This window comes from Rattus norvegicus, chromosome 2, assembly GCF_036323735.1.
Source record: "Rattus norvegicus strain BN/NHsdMcwi chromosome 2, GRCr8, whole genome shotgun sequence".
Classification (NCBI taxonomy): Eukaryota; Metazoa; Chordata; class Mammalia; order Rodentia; family Muridae; genus Rattus; species Rattus norvegicus.
In genome coordinates this window covers 27,019,947-27,040,930 of record NC_086020.1, presented here as the reverse complement: position 1 = coordinate 27,040,930, position 20,984 = coordinate 27,019,947, and the positions used below count along the sequence as shown (strand labels likewise).

At 47.8% G+C, this 20,984-nt stretch overlaps 1 protein-coding gene across 5 annotated transcripts in view; it reads right to left on the bottom strand.

Annotated features, from left to right (window-relative positions):
- The window catches only part of Lhfpl2 (LHFPL tetraspan subfamily member 2), a 153,427-nt gene that overhangs the window by 128,900 nt on the left and 3,543 nt on the right, over positions 1-20,984 (bottom strand). Inside the window, exons 1-2 of one of the 5 annotated variants that reach the window (XM_063281487.1) lie at positions 18,748-19,517; positions 1-18,112 (exon numbers count right to left, since the gene is read on the bottom strand). The exon at positions 1-18,112 is cut by the window's left edge and continues 26,353 nt beyond it. The exons of 2 other annotated variants lie outside the window; for them this stretch is intronic. The gene's annotated coding sequence lies outside the window, so the exon portion shown is untranslated. 2 more of the 5 variants (XM_063281486.1, XM_063281488.1) reach the window with 2 other exon arrangements.

Below are 20,984 nucleotides of genomic sequence, written 5' to 3'. Positions count from 1 at the left end.
ATCTGGGCCATACCTTCCGCTGGAGGAGCTGAGAGTTCTACATCTTATTCTGAAAGGAACCAGGAGAAGACTGTCTTCCTCAGACAGATAAGAGAAAGTTCTCTTACTCAATGGGTGGACCTGAGCACAGGAGACCTCCAAAGCACACCCCTACAGTGACACACTTCCTCCAACAAGGCCACACCTCCTAACTCCCTACGGGCCAAGCATATTCAAACCACCACAGCACATTAACACAATGCTAAGTGTATCTCAAGTGCCAGAAGCAGAGTGTTTTGTGACTGAACTTTTCCTGTGAGACACAAAACACACATCTACTCACACCCAGAGATAAAACCTATGACAGACCAAAGTAAAAATGGCCCCAAAGTCTAACCTGGTGAACCAATGAGTTTTATTGGGGTCATTTATAGGAATATGGGTACAGGGTTACTTACAGAAGCAACAGTGACTCCAAGACAGCTGCATTGCTAAGGTCCAGCCTAGCATGAGTCCTTATGGGTCTGGGACACTCAGAGATTCACCATGACCATGAATACATTTTAATAATAGACTTTATTGAATACTGGTGCCAGATCCTCATGGTACCAGGACTTCAACCAAGAGCATTCCCCAGATGTAGCAGCTAGCCAGATCAGCTTATAACACAACTTACAAGGGTTATAAAGTCAAAAACCACAAGATTACATGCATTCTGTTTATGTGGAGGCAGGTTCTAATTTTAACATATATGTCTGGCAGCTGTCCTGGTTATTGAGCAGAGTAAGCAAGTTTGATTGGAAAAGCATAAATACCAGTTAGACTTATCTTGCTAGAACAGCAAGTTTTACAATATCTATCAATTTAAGAATAGTCTTCAACCTCTATGGAAAAAAGGGAAGTGGACAGATAGGGTGCAGCCTGTATAAGGCTAACATATGAAAGGCACTTTTGTTTTTAGGTCTCAAGCATAGTAAGTCTAAACTTTAAATGAATATTAACAAGCATAGGGTGACAGCTTACATTGAACCCAGAGCACACTGGATAGCTTGCAGGTTTGTGAGCATCCTTTCCAAGTGCCTCTGTCGTTCTAAACCTCTTCTAGGCAATCTGGCTGGTTTCTGTATCTTCCATGGAGGTAACTCTTTTCCTGATAGTCTTTCTGACAGCTCAGCTTCCTCTGTCTGAGGGGCACCCTCAGCTTTTATTGTTTACTCTGTTAGGAAGGGGCCTAGCCATTCTGTTCAGTTTCAGGAACTTCCTGAAGCTATTTTGAGTTGCTTACCTTCCTACTTTAGGAGTTTCCTATAGGATGGAGTGTTTCAATCCTCATAGGAAATAGTTACACAACACAAACACAGACTTGGTTAGGATCCTGTTACTTAGTCATTGTTAAAGGGGGCGGGGCAAAGTTCATTAATTACCATGAGAGAACAAACAAAAGGAAGTGGTATAAATCCTTTTAGGATACTAGTCTAAAATCAAACAGAATCCAGTGCTCCCTCAGCAAGTATCTGTCTTGCTTTCCCAGACTAAAGCCTGCTAGCCCAAGGCAGCACATTCGAACAGAGCTGTGAACTAGGGGGTGGCGTGTGGGGAGCTATAATGACAGAGAAGAGCAGACAAGACCCACACAGGTTAAGGGATGGGAGAAAAGAACTGTCAATACAGAAAGCCACTTGCCAAAGTGCAAATAGGTGATCTTGAGTCTTCTCACACCCTCCTAGACACCTGAGCACCAGGGAAACAGACACCCTGAGAATGCCCTGAGAGGCAAGAGCATGGTGATTAAGGACCTGCAAAGAAGCCTCAATGAGAACAGAAATGGTTACAAATAAGGTTGGGGAAGCTGGCAAAAGCAGATAACACCATTACAATGTGTCTCGGCAGTGAATTTGGACTTTGTCCTGTTGTGAGGGGAGAAACTGCAAGATCTTAAGGGAGTTAATACAGTATGATTCATGGTCTAACTCACCTCCTAATAAAGTTGGCAGTTACTGTGTATTCAAGGGATCCTGGGGAGGTCAACTCTAAGCATCACTGAAAAATCCACTGCAACAGCTCACAGGCCTGCCAGAGCCACATAGAGTCCTCCGAATTCTATTCTCCCACAGCGCTAAAGCCAAGATTTCTGAGCAAACACAGGAAAGCAACTAGCGTCACTCACTCAAAGCCTACAGTCCACCATATGGTGGGCCTTCTCTGGGGAGTGAGTTGCTTTCTGGAGCAACAAAGTAACTCTACCTTTTCTGTGTTTGTTTTTTCCTCCAAAGACAAAAGAGAACACACACACACACAAAATGTTATACTAGACTGGGAAGCTGGTGCACACCAGTTACATATACTGAAGACGCCGAGGCAGGAGGATAAGGAGTTTGCTGCCGGCCTGAGCTACACGTCGTCAGTATGAACAACAGGTAAAAAGACACGTACCACTAAGCCTGAGTTCAGTCTGGAGTGTGATCCTGGCAACTCACATGGTGGATGAAGAGAACTGAATCCCCCCAATTTAACCTCTGATTTACTTCTATGCTTATGCCATGCCACAGACATACCCGCACACGTATATGTATGTGTAAATGTATATCATGTATACACACACACACACACACACACACACACAAATCTAGTAAACATTTTTTTTCTTTTTTTTTTTTTTCGGAACTGGGGACCGAACCCAGGGCCTTGCACTTGCTAGGCAAGCGCTCTCTACCACTGAGCTAAATCCCCAACACCTAGTAAACATTTTTAAAGTGAGACCATGCAGCATTTGACTTAAAAAAACAGTAGGATCCCATTGCTAACTTAAGTAAAGTTAGCTCTTGATTCCCGGTAGTGGATTTCCAATCATTTGTTACTATTCGAACTTCATCACTGTGAAGATACTTACACAGTTGTGTATGTTATATAAATAACCACCCAAGCTTTTGAAAAAAAAAAGTCTCTTCAGAAACCCAAAGCAGGAAACTATGCACCAATGCACATCGCTACAGCAGACTGTGATGGGCATCTTTCACGTGTGGAATGCCCCTGTATAATCAGTCCTCCAGAACTCTGAAAATATGGCTGCTATTTATCCGGAGCCTTCCTGTCAGCAGTTACAGGGCTTTACAAATATCATCCTCATAATAACCCCATAAAGAGGGCTGAGTTTGCCATAAAAGTTCATTGGGCATGAAAAGCTGGCACAGTTATCTAGCGGCTTGATCCAAAACCAATTATTAAAAATTAATTTTTAACAGCAACAAAAATAATCTGACCGAAAGAGTAAGCTAATAAGCAGCTACCTACCTGTGGCACATTCCTGCCACACAATGGCTGCCTCTCCTTGCCTCATATCCAGAATTACTCCTGGGACACTGGTCCAGGAAGAAATAGTAGCCCAGGGCCTGGTGCCTGCAGCTGTCTGGAAAGAACTGAACTTGAAGGTCCTGTACTTAAGGAGCCCTCAGGCTGTCTCCATGTGCTGGGGAGATTATGATCTAATGAAAGAAAGCCAGAGGAGGGCCAACCTTCAGAATGCCCAGGGCAATTCACTAAGAGCCCAAGGACAGACTCACTGACTGGTCTCCCCACTGATCTCCAATATGGGCACAGCTGCAGACAAGAAGCCACAGAGAACAGAGGCCTCTGTGGTCAGGCAGCCAGACACGAAGACAACACCTGTTCATAAGCCCTTTCCAGATACACCCAAGGGGCAGAGGCCTCCTTTCCCCACCTTCCACTACCACGTGGGCTTCCTTCTGCCTCTCTTAAGCCACTGAGAATCGTAGGTAAACGATGACTAAAGCTGGTCTAGTAAGACCTTCCCAGACTTGGAACATGTGCTCATTTTCTGGTCCAGAGGTCTAGGATTATCTCATGTACCTGGGAGATATAACTAGAGGTGTCCAGGCCAGGAGGCCTCTCCAGCCTTCGCAAGGCACAGTTTCACTTCTTTGCTCTGCCATCTGCTAGATCAGTTATTTACACAGCTCCTTGGACTCACAGAGCCTCTGCTAGCCCTGCAGAAAGCTTCCAATCCCCACTAGGGTGGATGGGAGATTGAGCATGTTAATGGATGTCCTGTGCACAGCACAGAGCAGAAGCTGCTAACGGTCACTGGTCACTGTTTTCAGTTGGCAGGAAATCAGCCGCCTCCTAGCCTCAGTCACTTTCGTCCCTCTGTCTTAAGTCTCAGATTCAAAAATTTAAATCAGCTCAAAAACGGGCCATCCCTCACAGTTCATATTCAGAGAAAGGCCAGCCGGGTCAGTGACAGGCTTTCGGCCAGGCAGAGCTGTGAGCCAAGGCAGTTCACAATCGGTGACTCAGAAAACGGGGGTGGGGGGAGTTTAGCTAATCTCTCCATCAAAGGATGCTGGGAGGACAGCGGGAAGCAGTAAGTAACTTATCTTTTTTAAACACCCTGGGCGGCGGAACACTTCAGAGTACTTCCTTTCTTGGTCTCCAGAGAGAGCCCCACAGTACTGAAGAGCTGGCTTAGTTACATTTGAGTGCCAATGTTGTCAGTGGGTGGGGTACTTACTTTTCTAAAACTTATCTTGTGTGTACACACACGCGTGTACAGGTATGTTCACCGCACCCGTGATGGTTGGAGTGTGGCTTGCAGCAATTGGTTTGTTCTTTTCACCATGTGGGGTCTGAGGCTCGAACTCAGGACCTCAGCCTTGGAGGCACATGGCTTTACCCTCTGAGCCATCTCGTCTGCCTGCCTCGAAGTTTCAAAGGTTTCATTTACCTGCACAGTGCTGGCCTTGAACCTACAGCAGTCACCCTCAATGCCCTGGGGAAGCCTGACTGGGTCTGCTCTGCCAGAAAACTCGCAAACTGATTAAGATAATTTTGAGGTGGTGTCCTAAGAAGCAGGCCCTAGACATAAATTTAGAGCAGCTCCATCCACCTCCTCCAGCCTCCGCTGGGTCTCAGGAAAGTGGGAAGGGGTCACGCACACTAAGCCAGTGAGCCTTTGAGCAAAGCTCGCTCGTTTTGAAGGGATCCTCCCTTCCATGCTCCATGTCTGGAATTGGGAAAGCAGCTCTAAGCAGACACAAAGGTTCCTGGCAGTGTCTGGCGATACAAACCTGCTGTCGCCATGGACATGTAAAATAACTCTACCAGTTTCCTTATTAAGTCGTCGAAATGTAAAACAGCGTTGCTCTATATGAGTTTAAAATGGAGTCCATGTTGACTTCACAAATATGGGCATCATTGTCGCTCATACTGAGAAAAAATAAATAAATAATAAAAGGATTTGGAACAGGGAGTGAACGAAGCACAGACACCATCTAGGGTGGTGTCTGGCCAAAAAGAGGCAAGCACTAAAACACCAGGTACATCCCTAGCATGGTCTTCCCAGAAACCCATCAGGCATAGCAAGCCTTCAAGTTACTGGGAGGGACTGAAGCAAGGAGACTTCACATAACTTCCCAGAGATCTCTCAGCTGATAAACGTTACAGCGGTCTGGTTCCTAAGCCTGGGACTTCAGCCACTAGATCCCACCAACTTGGGTTTTTTTTTTTTTTTTTTTTTTTTTTTTGGTTCTTTTTTTCAGAGCTGGGGACCGAACTCAGGGCCTTGCGCTTCCTAGGCAAGCGCTCTACCACTGAGCTAAATCCCCAACCCCCCACCAACTTGTTTTATCTCACCCAGTCACAGTTTATAAATCAGGATCAAGGGTTTCTCCAGCATAGGCAGCAGAAGCGTCTTGTCGTTCCCTCCACTCTGAGTTTGCAGCATGAACCCTGCAGGGCCAATGTGTGTGCGGGGCAGGCTTCCCGGACCCTGGTCTCTACAAGATCTGCAGAACAGTTCCCTTTTATTTCCCAAAGCCCTGGGGATGACATCAGGAAGAGAGAGAGGAGAGAAAGCTCTGTCCGAACCCTCAGAGCAAATAGAGCAGGAGACCAAAGAACATGAAGATATTTAAAGCGACACACTCTTAATTATGGGCTGAGGATATACTAATATCCTAATATACTTCAAGCTCCAGGTTCTGTCTACAGCACTGCATAAGTCAGGCATGGTGGTGCAGCTCTGAAATCCCAGCACTTGGAAAGTAGGGGCAAGAAGATCAGAAATTCAAAGTCATCTTCAGTCATGTAGTGAGTTCAAGGCACCTGGACTTGACCTGGGGGCGGGGGGGGGGGCGGGGGGGGGATAAGAGTCCTTTGTTTGCAAACCAAAGAAAAAGCAAAGACATAGATTCCTTCGCTTCTCCTGCAGCAAACCCTGAGTCATCACATGGGTTATGAAACCAACACGATCAAAAAATATTTTAAAAAGCCCTTAGCATCCAGCAACTAATAGAAACTGTTTTCTAAAAATAGATCCATACATGGTAGGGATTCGCGGTTCTCAACCTGGAAAGCTGGTGTGGTATCCTTCCCTCCCAAGGACTAACTCACTCATCAGTATCTGCAGACACTCATGTGGGCCCAACACATGAGGAGCAAGGTCCAGCCTGCTGGCCACATAGAGGCCAGGGATACAGCCACACATCCTGAAGGGCACCTACAACCAAGAATGACCCAGTGCAGACTGTCAATAGCGTCATCCCCAAAAAATCCCCACTGCAAGGCACATGCGTACCAGAACAGGGCAGCTAAGCAGAATCGTCTAGAATCGTCATGATTTCTCCTTTTTTTTGAACTACACTCTCACCATCAACGTTCTGGGTTAATTGCACACTGCTACGGCTTTACAGAGATTCTCCATTTTGAAAGCATCTCTTATGAAAGCCTGAAGCCCCTAATTCCCACGCTGGAGCCATTCTTTCATGCAAGCACTTTAATGTAGGTGATGTCTCATCAGCAACAGTAAAAACAAACCCACGAGCTCGTCTTGAAAGGTGGCTCCCCTTTGTTTCTTAAAACAATGAACTGAGGCGCTTATGAACGCAAGTGAGCAAGCCCAGAGTTACAAATTAACAGCGGCTTCCTCAAGCATGCTCTCCCACCTGTCAGCTCCCAGCAGTGGATCAAAAGCAGCCATGACACAGACCTGGCCTCATCTGACCGAACGGTCCTTAAGAAGACACAGGTGTCAGCCTGTATGGCTATGTGATCTCTGCCTTCTGAGCAGTAGCCCTATCTGACACAGAGCAATGCCCTGTGGCAGTCCTACATTGGCTAAATGCTTACACATCAGAGGCTATGCGGCTCCCAGACAGAAAACACCGTTTATAAACTCTTACGTTCACCTTCGGGGGGAATGCTGGAACGTCATTTTTATTGGGTCTCTTCCACCACAAATTTGTAAAGTTATTTCCTATTTCCAAACATTAATTGCTATTTTCCTCTTAAAACAAGGTTTCAATGACACTGATACGCAGCATGTAAAACCACATTTCCCAGAGGGAAATAAATTACATTACTAGGTGGGTACATGCTGCCCTGAGCAGGCCAGGCCTGTAAACGACGAGTGGTATGTTGGTTCTCCCAGCACAAATGTAAACACTTCTCTTCCAGGTTTAGGGCCTCCTCTCACCCTTTCCAATTTACACGTTAGACCAGGAAGTAAGCCCACAAACTCTGCTGATCACCCCAGAAGGCAATTTTCCCAAGAAACACATACTCTCTAATAAATCGGACCACAGGGAAAATTTAATGTTAAGTGGCCACTAATCTTTATTCACAGGAACGCACACACTCCAAAGGTCTCTATCCCAAAGGCAAAGAGAAGCCAGAGAAATGCCATTCTCCAGAATCTCTGCCTGTTCGAGAGCCAAAATAAACACAAGAGCAGCAAGACACTGCCCAGTGGCAGAGACTGCCGGGTGACAGGACACTGCCCAGTGGAAAGCTCCACTCGGATGAAGGCAGGTTGTTCAGGACAGTAGGTAAACACAGTTCATGCTACATGGCTGTAAACAACACCAGCTAACATGCACCCGGAGGCCTGAGCAGAGAGAGAGAGAACAGTCAGAGAAGCTCCTGGGAAGAACCTGACCACTCAAGGCTTCAACAACCCTTACGTGTAAACCTTCTGCCTCATTAAACTCTCCTAAGAGTTCTACGGAGCAAGCATGACCTGCTGCACCTTCCAGATCATGGAACTAAGCCGCCCTGCCTGAGATCACAGAGTCTGGGGCTGGGAAGTGGGGACGAAACCAGCTCTCAGAGCTACCATGCATCCATTCATCCTCCTACCATGCATATATCCTGACCCGGCAGAGATCTATGCTCAATTAAAAAAAAAAATGGGACGGCCCAAGAATTCTCTTCCTCCAAAGATCCTGATCGAGCCTTTCTAATGTTTTCTTTAGTTGGTAAAATTATTTAAAGGAGTACATAGTAAAAAACAAAACCTCCCCTAACCCTGTGTATGCACTCTGTAGATTTGCTAGTGAGCTACAGTGGGTTCCAGAAGACCTGAGGCTGTAACCTAGGACCCTATGAGGACCTCATAGGGCTGGATGAAGAATTGTGTCCTTTCAGGGAGACCCAACACTTCTGCCTTGGGCAAAGGGGAAATGGAATGGGGGTGATATATAATCAGGAATTTTATCCTGGTTGCAAGGGGGGAAAATACGCCATAAGGGGTCATCCAGAGAAGACACAGGGAATGGAGTATAAACGGAAGAGCGTGCGAGCCACGCCAAGGGCCTCACTGGCTTATGCTGTAAAAATAGAGACAGATGGCAACTTTGTTTGGTTCATGTCTTCTCTATAGAAGCCCTCTCTGGGCAACTTGGACTTTACTTGGGAAGTAATTAATAAATCTACTACTTCCTTTGTATAAGGAATCTGTAAACTGAAAACCAATCTTTGAACATTCACTTTTCATGATGAGTTGGAATCCCTTGAACACTGAACCCTGTCACATCAGCAGCATCTAACTGTGTAAACATACACACTATGACATAAGTCCCCATTCACTCTAATGTGGTTACCCACCCCAAAGAGCATGGGACAAGACACAGGTCTGTGCTGAAAGCCCACATACAATAAGTAATTGAACAAACAAAAGGTACCTCCAAGAGTGTGCTTTTATTATAAAATGTCCTCCATTAAAGCTTGGGATAGAGTCTGAGGAAGCTGGGCTCACTGTATTAGTCAGGGTTTCTACTCCTGCACAAACATCATGTCCAAGAAGTAAGTTGGGGAGGAAAGGGTTTATTCAGCTTACACTTCCACACTGCTGTTTCATCACCAAAGGAAGTCAGGACTGGAACTCAAGCTGGTCAGGAAGCAGGAGTTGATGCAGAGGCCATGGAGGGATGTTACTTACTGGCTTGCTTCCCCTGGCTTGCTCAGCTTGCTCTCTTATAGAACCCAAGACCAGCCTAGGGATGGCACCACCCACAATGGGCTGGGTCCTCCCCCCTTGACCACTAGTTGAGAAAATGCCTTCCAGCTAGGTCTCATGGAAGCATTTTCTACAACTGAGGCTCCTTTTTTGTGATAATTCCAGCTTGTGTCAAGTTGATACACAAAACCAGCCAGTACAGTCACTTTCAGGAACCCTGAGGAAAAGAATCCAGTTTTCTCCACAAGTGAATGGATGGGTAATGGGTTTTCCAAGTCAACTTTCTATCACCATGCATGATCCTCAAGTCCTTTCTAATTTGCTTCAAGACTATTTGGAGATCAAGTAAATATTCACTATCCTCTCCCAAAATGCCTGTGTCATGATATCGCACCAGGACTAGATCACCTAGGCAATTATACCTCAGAGCCAATGGCTGGCCACATCAGGAATCCCAATCTGAACCCCGGGCTGTGAGGTTACCACCACAAAAACCAGATCACTTCACAAGGCCTGGTCTTAACCAAAATGAAGCTAACAAAGAACGAGCAAGATGAAGTCTGTTCTCCATATCCAAATTCCAATTACCCAGAAAACATTAATGACCCCTCTTCATAGCTTCCTCCCATTGCCCCCTCCCATGGCTCCCTCTCTCAGGTCCACCTCAGGGGCCTGCTGGCTTCACAGCTTTGAGCCCTGTGATCTACACTGTAGATCAGCCTGGTCTGTAGTTGTCAACAAGAGCTGACTGCAACTGGGCCTCCGACCCACTAGGAACTGGGTGGTCTGCTTGCTTCAACATTTGTCCTGGAGAGAAGGACGAGGTCATACAAATGTAGCATTAGCAGTAGTTAGAGAGCAGAAGGAACTGCGCTCTCCCCCTAGAGGTGACACAGAAACTCCACAGGAGCGTGGTCAGTTCCCTGCATCAGCCAGTGTTACCTTACTGTAACAATGTCTGAGATAAGGAGCTAGAAGAGAGGATTTATTTTGGCTCACGGCTTGACGGGTCTCAATGCAGCAGGTTCTGGGAGTAGCATGTGATAGACTTCATGACCTCAGGACCAATATGAGAGGGGTAAGGAGACTGGAGCCCTGGGGATTCCACCCTATCACCCTATGACCTAAAACTCATCACTAGGCCCCACCTCATAAAGATTCAACTTTGTCCTGGTAGTACTAAAGGTTGGGGACCAAGTCATTAACATGTGAGCCTTAGGGAAATATTCCAGACACTCGGTACAGAAGTTTCAAGGAACTGACCCCCAACAACTGCCAAGCGTTGAAGTAGAACAGTTACTTTACAGGAACCTTAACGTAGCTGGGAGGATGGATGAGAGCAAGCAGAGGAAACCCCCCAAGCATCAAACAAGGATGTGTCCTTGGGTTATCAGGAACTTACAAGTTCTCTCTGCCAACTGCTAATCTATAATGAATCTCCTATAACCATTCTGAACATTGCAACTCCCTTGTACTGTCTCCATAAATTTCCCCTGGTTTATGTGTTAACCAAGTTAAACCAATGGAGATAAACACACAGCCAGGCTTTGAGCCTAAAAGCAGTGGTACGCCTCCCTACCACACTGAGCTTACCCGTGTGGATTCTCAGGGACAGTCATCATAAGACCTGGACTTCTTGGTGGCAACCCCCAACACTGAACACTGAAGTTCAGTTCACACACTGGGTTTGGACAGCAGGGGATACCCTATGGATAGTGTCACCCTTGTTCTGTCACTGAAGTCATCAAGGACACCTGGGCGGCTGAGGCAATGGCTCAGTTCATAAAGGGCTTGTCATGCCAACATGAGGGCCAGAGTTCAGAGCTCCAGAGCCTACGTAAAAAGCAGGGCATGATAGAGCATTTGCCTGTAATCTCAGCTCTGGGGAGGCAGAGACGGGTGGGTCCCTGGGACTTGTCAAATCAGTAAAAAGCCTGATCTCATTAAAGTGAGGCGGAGAGCAAGTGAGGAAGATACCCAATGCTGTCTGGTTTCTGTACAGCAGTGCACGCGCATGTGCACATCACACACACACACACACACACACACTCACACACACACACACACACACACCCTGACCTCCTGATCACCCTGCAGCATTCTTTGCACACACATCGCACTAAGTCTGATGCTACAAACAGCCCATCCCTCTAAAGATGAGCTAACTAGGCCCCAAAAGGGTGTACTTAAGGAGAAAGGGAAACTTCAAGCCTACTTTTTCCACATTATCCGGACTCCTCCAGGGACCCCAAGCCATAAGGCCATCGCCCCTATGCCAAGGAGACCGTTCCCACAGAACCCAACATCAAGGGAGTCAGGCACACAGCACTGTGGCACTCCTGCCTCCCAAGCTCCCTCAAAAATCACGACCGACCTGAAGGAGCCCGTTGGATCTTACTATGTCTCAGTTTTGCAGTCTGCAAATAGTCTCCAGAAAGTACCTTGCTGTTTAAAGCCACTTGGCACCACTTATATACATCAACATACCGTGCCCCAGATTGACAGCCGGCAGCCAAAGCTTTATTCATAGCAATTGTTCACCTAAAAATACAAAACCTAACACACCGGGGGCAAAGACAATAAGGGGAGAACGCAAGACGGACAGCACGGCTGCCCCCAGGGGCTTCTGCCAAGTCATCTGGTCTCTTACAGGAGAAACCCGTCCAAGCCCCTCCCAGATCTCCTATTTACCACTCCCAGTGCTAGTGCAGAGAGGGTGACAACATTGTAGTATGTTCCGCCTCCTTGAACACCTGCTACTTTAACTCCACATTCATATAGCTGTGGCTGCAGCCCTGTGACTTACCTCCATCCTGCCAGTCGGTAAATCCCGCTCTTCATCTCGGCGTTTATCAGACAGAGCTGCACCCTGGCCTGGAAGGCATACCAGGCCTCTTGGCACAGGCACCCTTTTCCATGCAGGAAACCTGGTTCCTTCAGGTCGCAACTGAAGAGAAACAGGAATAGGGCGGCCAGTTTCCTCACATGCTGCCGGGATCTGTTTATTTCTCCACCAACTCCCATCATTTCTGACACTCCACTCCAACTTCCTGAACGCAGCCGGAGAAAAAGCTTTCAAGGGCCCCCAACGTACAGCCAACCTCTGACTAGACACAGCCATGAACACAGAGAGTAACACACGCACTAAGCAAGTGGATGCTCGCCTCCAAGGCCTGCGAGGCAAACACAAGTGATCAGGATTCACGAGGAAGGCTTGCTCTCTCTACCCTCACCCCAGCAGTCCCTTCATGTCAGGAAAACATCTGGCCACTGTCTCACCTTCTGGGAGTTCCCAAGGACACTGTGCTTGCCAGACAGAAAAATGTCTGCATCCTCCACTGCCAACCTGCAGACCTTCCATCAACTGTGTCAATCATAGGAACCACAGAGAGCCAAGCTCTGACTGGATGTGTTCAATGGTGGTTCATGGTTCCTATTAGCACACTACTTACTTTCTCAGAGTTAACCCCACAGTGATTTAACAGAAGCAGTCACCAAGGAGGAGGACACGCTAAAAGCAACTGGATCCAAGACAGCAAGAATGTATCTGAGGCGAGATGGCCAACGATGGCTGCTGTCCATTCTGACCACAGACGCAGATTCCAGGAGATGCCCATTGCTTTGCCGAGAAGTGTATCAGACAGACTGACAGCCAGGCAGACTGACAGCCTTTTCTGCCACCCCTAGTTCATGTCCTTGCCCCTCTCTCCCTGACCCTCGGTCACTGTGGACCTCCTCAGAAGAAAGCAAGCTGGTGGTTGGCACAGAGAACTGTCTGCTTGTCATCACTCTTTTTCCCCCTCTCTGAAGAATTCATAACTCTCTTTCCTCTTCTCTGTTTCTTCTACTGATGATTCAGGCGAATAACCTCAAGTCAGAGCCCTGTGGACACACTTTTCTCTGAAAAAACATGGAGAGGGGAACCTCACCCGCCCACCAGGGCCCATTAGAAGCAACAGATAAGACGATGCACCGTGACCAAACTGGCCCTCATCGGACAGAAAACTCTGCACTCACCACTCCAGTAAGGCCCCACCATGTGTGTCAACTAAGACACACTTAGTTGAAAGGTCTGTGATGGGTAACCAACGTGATCTGGATGGACCAAGTCCACTTAGAGGTTAAGGACACACCTGCAGGATTCAGTTCCAGCTCCTGCCATGTTCCCGCAGTCATCCATCAGGACGGCAGCCATTATTGGCCTCTGACTGACATTTCTGCCCACCGTGCCCTGACTGGTCTGGTAGTTCCCAAGGCCTCCACGGCTCTACGGGGACCCAGCTCTAGATTCACAGGCGGGAAATGGCAGCCTTGGGAGGCTCTGCGGCCTCCTCAAATGCCATCTTGCTATGATAGAGATCTCAAAGGACCTAATGAAATTACCTCTCTTTTTATTCTTCAGTAATAGCCACAAAATTAGATGAAATGACCCCTGCTTCTCTCCCTTAAGCCTTCTTTATTGCTTTCAACCCTGATTCTCTATCCTTTACACGGTCTGAGACCCTGAAGACCCACAGGCCAATGGGATTAGTAACCGATGGCTTCGTCCTCTCAGTGACTCCAGGGGGAACCTCGCCTTCCCCCCCGGGTGGGGTCACCATCAGTTCAATCTTCATGCTTCAGAGACATCTCCTTTGAACAATATCAAATGTTTCTCCACCCGGCCTGCTGTTCTGCCCACCAGCACAGCAGTCCCTTCTCACACAGAGCACTGGTGTCAACTCAGCCAGAAAGGCCAAGGCAAGGAGAGTCAGTGTGGTTAATTGTCCACCAGGCAACAACACAGCCCCCCTAGCGGCAGCACCTCAGGGGGGCTGATCGCCCCCCCATGAACTGCAAGCGTACTTTGAACCCAGGAACCAGGGGAAAGAGAAACATTTTCCCCAGCCTGCTGGGCTGAGGTGGGAGTTTCAGCTCTGTTCTTTCTCTTCCTCAGATTGCAGCCACAAGGGGAAGGGACCGTGTTGGTGGGTGTGGACACCAGAGCCGCCCACAGGGAAACCAAGGGAAGGAACCACAAGTATCAGGAAAGCTCCTGGGACTACCCAAGGCTTCTCTACTTTGAAGAACCATCCAAGACCATTCCGGAGCTACACAGAACCACACCATAGTAGAAAAATTACCTACTCTACAGGGAAAAAGAAGTCTACAAAATGCAAGGGAATTTACTCATCATTGAAGAAGACGGGGAGCTATTACTTCAGGAAGGGCTGTGTGTGTGTTGGGGTGGGAGTGGGGGTCCTGTAATCCAGTCTGCCTTAAACTTTTCCTGATAAAAATTATCCAAAGGGGCCTCTTTCCAACTCAGATCCACAATCTTAAAGGACCCTAAAGAAAGGGAAGAACCATTTCCTGACTGAAAGAGGCCATCAAGATAAAGAGGGCAGCCAAGTCTTCTCTAAAGCAAAATGCTTAACACGGTCCACCGGAAACCGACTTTTCCTGGAAACAAAGTATCTGCAAATCTTTCAAACCCACAACAAAACCCAACAGTGGGTAAGACGGCCAGCCAAAGGTTACAGCCAAGGAGCTACTCGACCCAACATAAAGTGCACCTAAATGATGCATTGATTGTTATCTGGAAATGGAGGCAAATAGAGGCTTCCAGAGATATCAATCAGTGAGGTAGCTCTGCCATGCTGCTAGAAAGGCTATTTGGGAGCTTCCTCTGTAAGGACCTATGTCACACACACACACACACACACACACACACACACACACACACACAGACAGTTAAAGAGGGGTCAGCAAGATAACTCAGCAAGTTAAGGCACTCGATTCCATACCTGACCACTGGAGCGCGATTTCCAAGCCCCGGATGGTACAAAGAGAGTAGACTTCTAAAGGTCCATGCTGCTCCCCAGCCCCCCAGAATGTAAAAAAACAATAAAAACAACTGTGAAGCCCAATTGTGGGAAGGGATATAGTTTAGGGGTGTGTGTGTGTGTGTGTGTGTGTGTGTGTGTGTCCCCTCCCGGGCATCATTTCAGGATTAAATGAAATTGTCAACCAGAGCTCATATGTTAGTAACACTGCAGGCCCAAGCCTTGATTTGTTTTTTGTTTTTTGTTTCCCTGGCTTGCTAAGACTCTTAATGAACAAAACCCATGGGCCCTCATAGATGCTTTCTGCTCACTGTGGCACTCCTCGTGTGCCACAAAGGGTAGAGACCGGGCACCACAAAGGCCCCGCACATGGCTACTTTGGGGACATTACAACACAGATATTTAATAATATCTCAAATTCCAAAGATGCCCAAAACCCACTCAAATAACATCTGGACCTTCTCATTTCAATTTATTTTCTGGGTATATTTTCAAATGTATTAGATAAATACTGTACGGAGACTGGAAATTTCTAGGCAATGGTGAAATAAATCTTCATTCTCTTCGGACCCTAGAAAATGTTAAAACCATGAAGTGGGGAGCTGGGAGTCCAATTGTATTACTGCCATGTCTTTCACTAACATCTCTTTGGGGACACTCAGCAGGCTGGGAAGAACACCCACAGAATTAAGCAGGCCACTCCTTTCTCTTTGAGTCCATGCACCCCACACCAAGCACAGCAACAGGAAAAGCTGGACAGTGAGCTGAGCTCCTGCAGGAGCACGATGAGAAGACAGAATGAAGGGAACAAAACCTCAACCATTCCCATAATCCAGTGCAAATGGTATCCAAAGCCTCAATACTGATTCTGACACTCAGTTTCTAGGGAATGGTCCACTCATCAGGGCCACTTCAGTGACTGGCCTAAAGGACCTCACTGTGTACCACAGATCCAGCGGTACTGTAGGAATAGTGGGGATACCTAGGGCACTAAAGGAGTGCTGCTAAAACCCAGATCCCCTGTCCATGGGATAGTGAGTGCAGCTCAGAGGTCTGTGGTTCTGGTTCCAGCCCTGTACTGCCCACTCTTCTGGCTACAACCACCCCATCCCACACCAACTAACTCCCACTTGACGTTTCCCATGGTGACATGGCCCTTAGGGTGCAGTTAAGATGTATCTTCATCTTGCATCTGTAGATGTGGAGGCTGGCGCTGGTCTAATGATAGGCAGAGCTGCCGCCGTCATCATCCAGCTCCCTTAAATCAGACCCCAGCTGGTCCATGGAGGATGGGGGGTCCTTTGATGTCCATTTCTGTCCACATATTACTTCAGATGGACTTGCTCATTATCTTGAGGGTCTGGGCCAAAGCAGAGGAGTGGGTGGAGAAACCCAGCATCCAGACAGCCTTCAAAGCCTGCAGAAGCCCAAAGCTCACAAGCCGTTATCTCCAGAATGGCTCCTACCCCCCAGCCCTGGGAACGCTTTGTAATCAGAGTCTATTCCTGAACGTTCCTAAAGGCTTTGGAGAAGTGACTTCTAACACTGCGGACAAAGAGCTCTCTCATTTGGTGCCATTAAAGTTATCAGCCTCTTCCAGGACAAGAGAAACAAAAAGCAGATCCCCTGGGACAGGACAGCTCTTCACAACCTAGAGGGGAAGCAGGTGAGGCTGGCCCAATCAGTGCCGGCCAACAGCACAGGCTCCTCGGGATTCTAAAAGCCATTTAGAAGCTTTGTTTACAAGCTGTGGATTCTCAGGAACAAATCCAAAACTATAGGTCAGAACCCCAGGGGGATGGCCTGGGAATGCAAATACCTAGCCAGCACCCAGCAGAGAACTCAGCAAGGTTCAGAAGAAAGCTTCAGAGAAACAATTGGCAACTTTTTAAATGCTTTGTAAGCACATAACCTCAAAGTTACAGGGTGGGGCGGGGAAACGCAGGAGTAATTGAAGGAAGTTAAGAGTCTTCTTTATCTGAAGTTACGGCACAAACAGCATGCAATGCAATGCAATGCAATGGATTTAGCCAGAACCAAGCCGCCCCCCACCCCCCTCAGCCATATTATACCACAAAGACCCCATTAACTCCCTGCCCTAACTTAAGGACAATTCCCACACAGCTGCTCCTGGCAGCCCCCAGGGCCCCAAAGAAAGCTTCCAGGCCCTCAATCCCATGCCTGTAAAAGCCAGCTTTAAGAGCAGGCAGTTTCCAGCCAGGCTCTACAGGTTCCTGGCAGGCAAGGTTCAGCCTTCAAGGGCTTCAGCTTAGCCCCACCAGGTATGCAACGGCAGCAACACCAAGAAAGCTTGCTAGAAATGCAGAGAATCTCAGGCCTCACTGTGCCTGCTGGGCCACGGTATATTTCAACAGGACTCAAAGTGACCCCAAGAAGCACTGCTTGAAGGGAGGACAGCATCACGGTGAGGTCTCCACCACCCCAGTTCAGCCACCCTCACCCGTGGAACCTCAGCCCAGGACGCTCTCCCAGCTCTTCCAGGACTCTACTATTCTTCTCCATCTTCTCTAAGGCTTGTCAGTCCAGCTTTATCTGGGGCCAGATCACCATCAGTGGGGCCCAAGGAAGACATGGCACTTCAGAGGCTGTTAGGGAGTTAAAAGGGCTCAGGAAGTGCAGCCTGTCAGTCACACTCCCTGAGGAGGCAAGAATACAGGCCCATGTCCATAAATCAGCAGAGACAATCCGAAGTCAAACAATGCCATGGAATGCCGTCTCGATTCCAGCACAATGTTAATGAGGTTGAGGTCACGGGTATGATTAGCTTCCTCTGTGTCTTGGCAAAGACTTCAGCCCTCTGCCCTCAGGCTGCTTGTGAGGGAAGGCTGATGTCCCCTGGGTCACTAAGAGCACTTCAGTGGAAAGACAAGGACAGCTAGGCAGCACCAATGAAGGCCCCAGAAGGCCTCGGTGACCAATGAGCAAAACTCACCGAGGAAACACACGCAGGCCTGAGGGAAGAAAGACTTGAAAGATGACCAGGTCAGACCAATTATCAGCACAGTCTGGGCAAGCCAGAGCCTGGAGAACGGAAGACCTGTGCGACGAGATGGGAAGTCTGTGGCCAAGATCTTTAAAACTTCACTTTATTTTTTTGGTTAATTTCATACCACAAATACAGTGCATTTAAGTCATCATAATCCACCGGCATTATGAAATATATGTATCTAAACTGAAAGGGAGCTAACTTGGGGACGATTCAAAAATGTGTTACTTAACTTTTCATTCACAGAAACTTCGTTGATAATGGTGCCCGCTGCTGCGAGGCCAGCATTTTCTTAGAGCCTGTGAGTCTCCTGGCCAAAGCTGCCGTGCCACCGTCCGCTCATAGTGTGGCTCAGACAATCAGCCGTCCTAACCAGCCCTGGCCAGCCAGGCATACAAGGTGTACACAGAACCCGTCACTGCTTCCCACCATCGCCAGCGCTTGTATTACTACTTAATAACCATGGCCTCTTTGCCCATATTGTCCGCACCCATAGTTCTCCTCAGCAATGTATCACAGATTAAGTATTCCACACACCCATATTGTTTCTCCTGACCGTGCCCTTCCACGACCAATTGAGGGAAGAGGGATGGACCTCTGGGTAAACTGGGGAAAACCACATGAACAGACCAGCCACCCTAGACATACCCACTTAACCAATAAGGTTCGGATGAAAAGTGACTTACAGAGCCCTAGTAGGTATGTCCGTTGCACTCCTCCACCAGTGTGGATCCACACAGCCAGTCATTGAGGAGTTCCACTTCAGGAGAAGCCTGCGAGGATGATTGTAAGGAAGGAGGAAGTCACCAGTATTTACCGATGGGCCTCACCACTGGGTGGAATCATCTTCGAGGATGCACTGATGGCCGGTTCAATGAAAAGGACGCGGTTTGAAATGATTTTCAAAGTCGGGAGCCATGTTTCTCCAGGGTGTGTGGTGTGCTTAGTATACAGACGACAGGCCTTTATGAGTATAAAACACTGCTCATCTATCCAGTGGATCGTTATTCAGTTCCTACATCTTGATCTATGGGCCAGAAGGGTGAGGGGATCCAACTCTTTTTTAAGAAGTTTTGGCCTAACTAAGTGTGTACCGGGTGCCACTTACTGCAGATAACGGAGGCTACTGTCAAGGCAGTCAGGGCCTTCCTCACCCGCCTGGCTCACGGCTGCCACTGCAGTGCTGGTCAACAACTGCATACCCCACCAGCAGGCCTGCCCCAAAGAAAGGAAGCCTGAACTCCAGGTGCCCCTGACAGGCCAGCTCCGCAGGAAAGAAAGAAAACACTGGACAACACAATCAGCAGAGGAAAAGGAACCCCTCTAAACGTTCCGGGCCTGTGGGAAGCTGGTTGTGAAAGCGACTTCAGAACCCTCTGCTGCTTCAGGCTCTGCCGAAAGAAAGCTGCAATGCCAACTCCTCCCCACCCCCAAATCCCTAACTTGCCCCCAAAGTACTTACGGCAGGGCTTTTTATCAATTAGACAGAAATACCAAGATAACCGGTTAAAACCCAGTGGAGCGAGGGAGGCGAGGTGGCAAACTGGTTACACAGACAGAGATGATTCATCAGGCCCGCTGAACTCAGCTTAACTCCACTGAGAGGAGCCACAGTTGTCCGCCAGTCACACGGCACGTCTGCCATCCAGCAAGCAGTCACGGGGTCAACTTGGCACACTTTCAGCGGCTCCACAAATGAATGAGATTTAAATTAACAGCAATAAACCTCCCCAGGCCAGAAAGCCATCCCACCCCACACAGGGGTGGGGTGTGGAGGATGGGGGGGGTCACTGATAAGTATGTTCCCCTCCACAACTGGAGATGTCAAGAACCCTGGCACTGCCTGTAAGGAAAGCAGAAAACGCTGAGGAGAACAAGTGTGCAGAGCAGGTGGGTCTGAGGCAGGGACAAGCACATCTGCAACAGGTGCCTGCGGCAATGGACAGCCACTAAGAGAGCATTGTGACACACGACTTCCGAGTATTAGCCAAGCCACAAAGCTGCAGCCTAGTAAGGCCTGGCTGACATTCTCCTTATGGAGAAAGTATAAGAGCTGTTTATGCTGCTACTATTACCTCAGTGATGCTGAATATTCTTCCTCAGGAAGGAAGGGTGATACAAAATACCCTGTGTTCTTCATTTAAGTGTTTTAACCTTAACCCAGTACAAGGTTCAGCCTGCTACCTTATAAACCACATGAAGCTTTTTAAAGTCTTGTTAAACCTAACAAGTTCACCCCTAAGTAAACAGCTCTGATATCCTCTTTAAGTTACCCAGAAATATTTTATCAGTGTCATTAAAAACAAGCTAATCAATAAGATGTGGTATTAAATCAAAATCAGACCAAACCTACACAGAGAATAGTAAAACTCCACCAAGGGTCACCTTTCTGGCCAGCCAAACCTCAAAGTAGAACCTGGGTATTTCTCTTGACCTTGTGGTTTAAGGTTAAACTAAGAAAACATGCAGACAACATACCTTTTAAATTATGTTCAGGGTAGTAGAGACATGCACAAAAATCACTCACACTTCTAGCTAGTGAAGGTCAGTGTGTGTGTGTGTGTGTGTGTGTGTGTGTGTGTGTGTGTGTAAAAGACTGTTTAGCCTGCCATTAACAAATACTATAGACTAGGTGCTCTAAAGAAATACATACTATTTCCTCATTGTGTCCTCAGAATAAAAGAAGAAAAGCTCTCCTAAGGTTTACTAACCTCAGAATGGGGATCCCCACTCAGTACCTCAGTGAAACATTCTTCAAGGTCTGGCTTCAGCATCTGAGTACAGGGAAACGCAAACATCTACCCCAACACACGTGTGCAGGTTCAGAATCCATTTCGTTAGTTATACATCCTCTCTCAAACATGCTCGAAACCATTCTGTGTGTCCCATGTACTCCAGTTCAAAGCAACGGATCCTGTCAAGT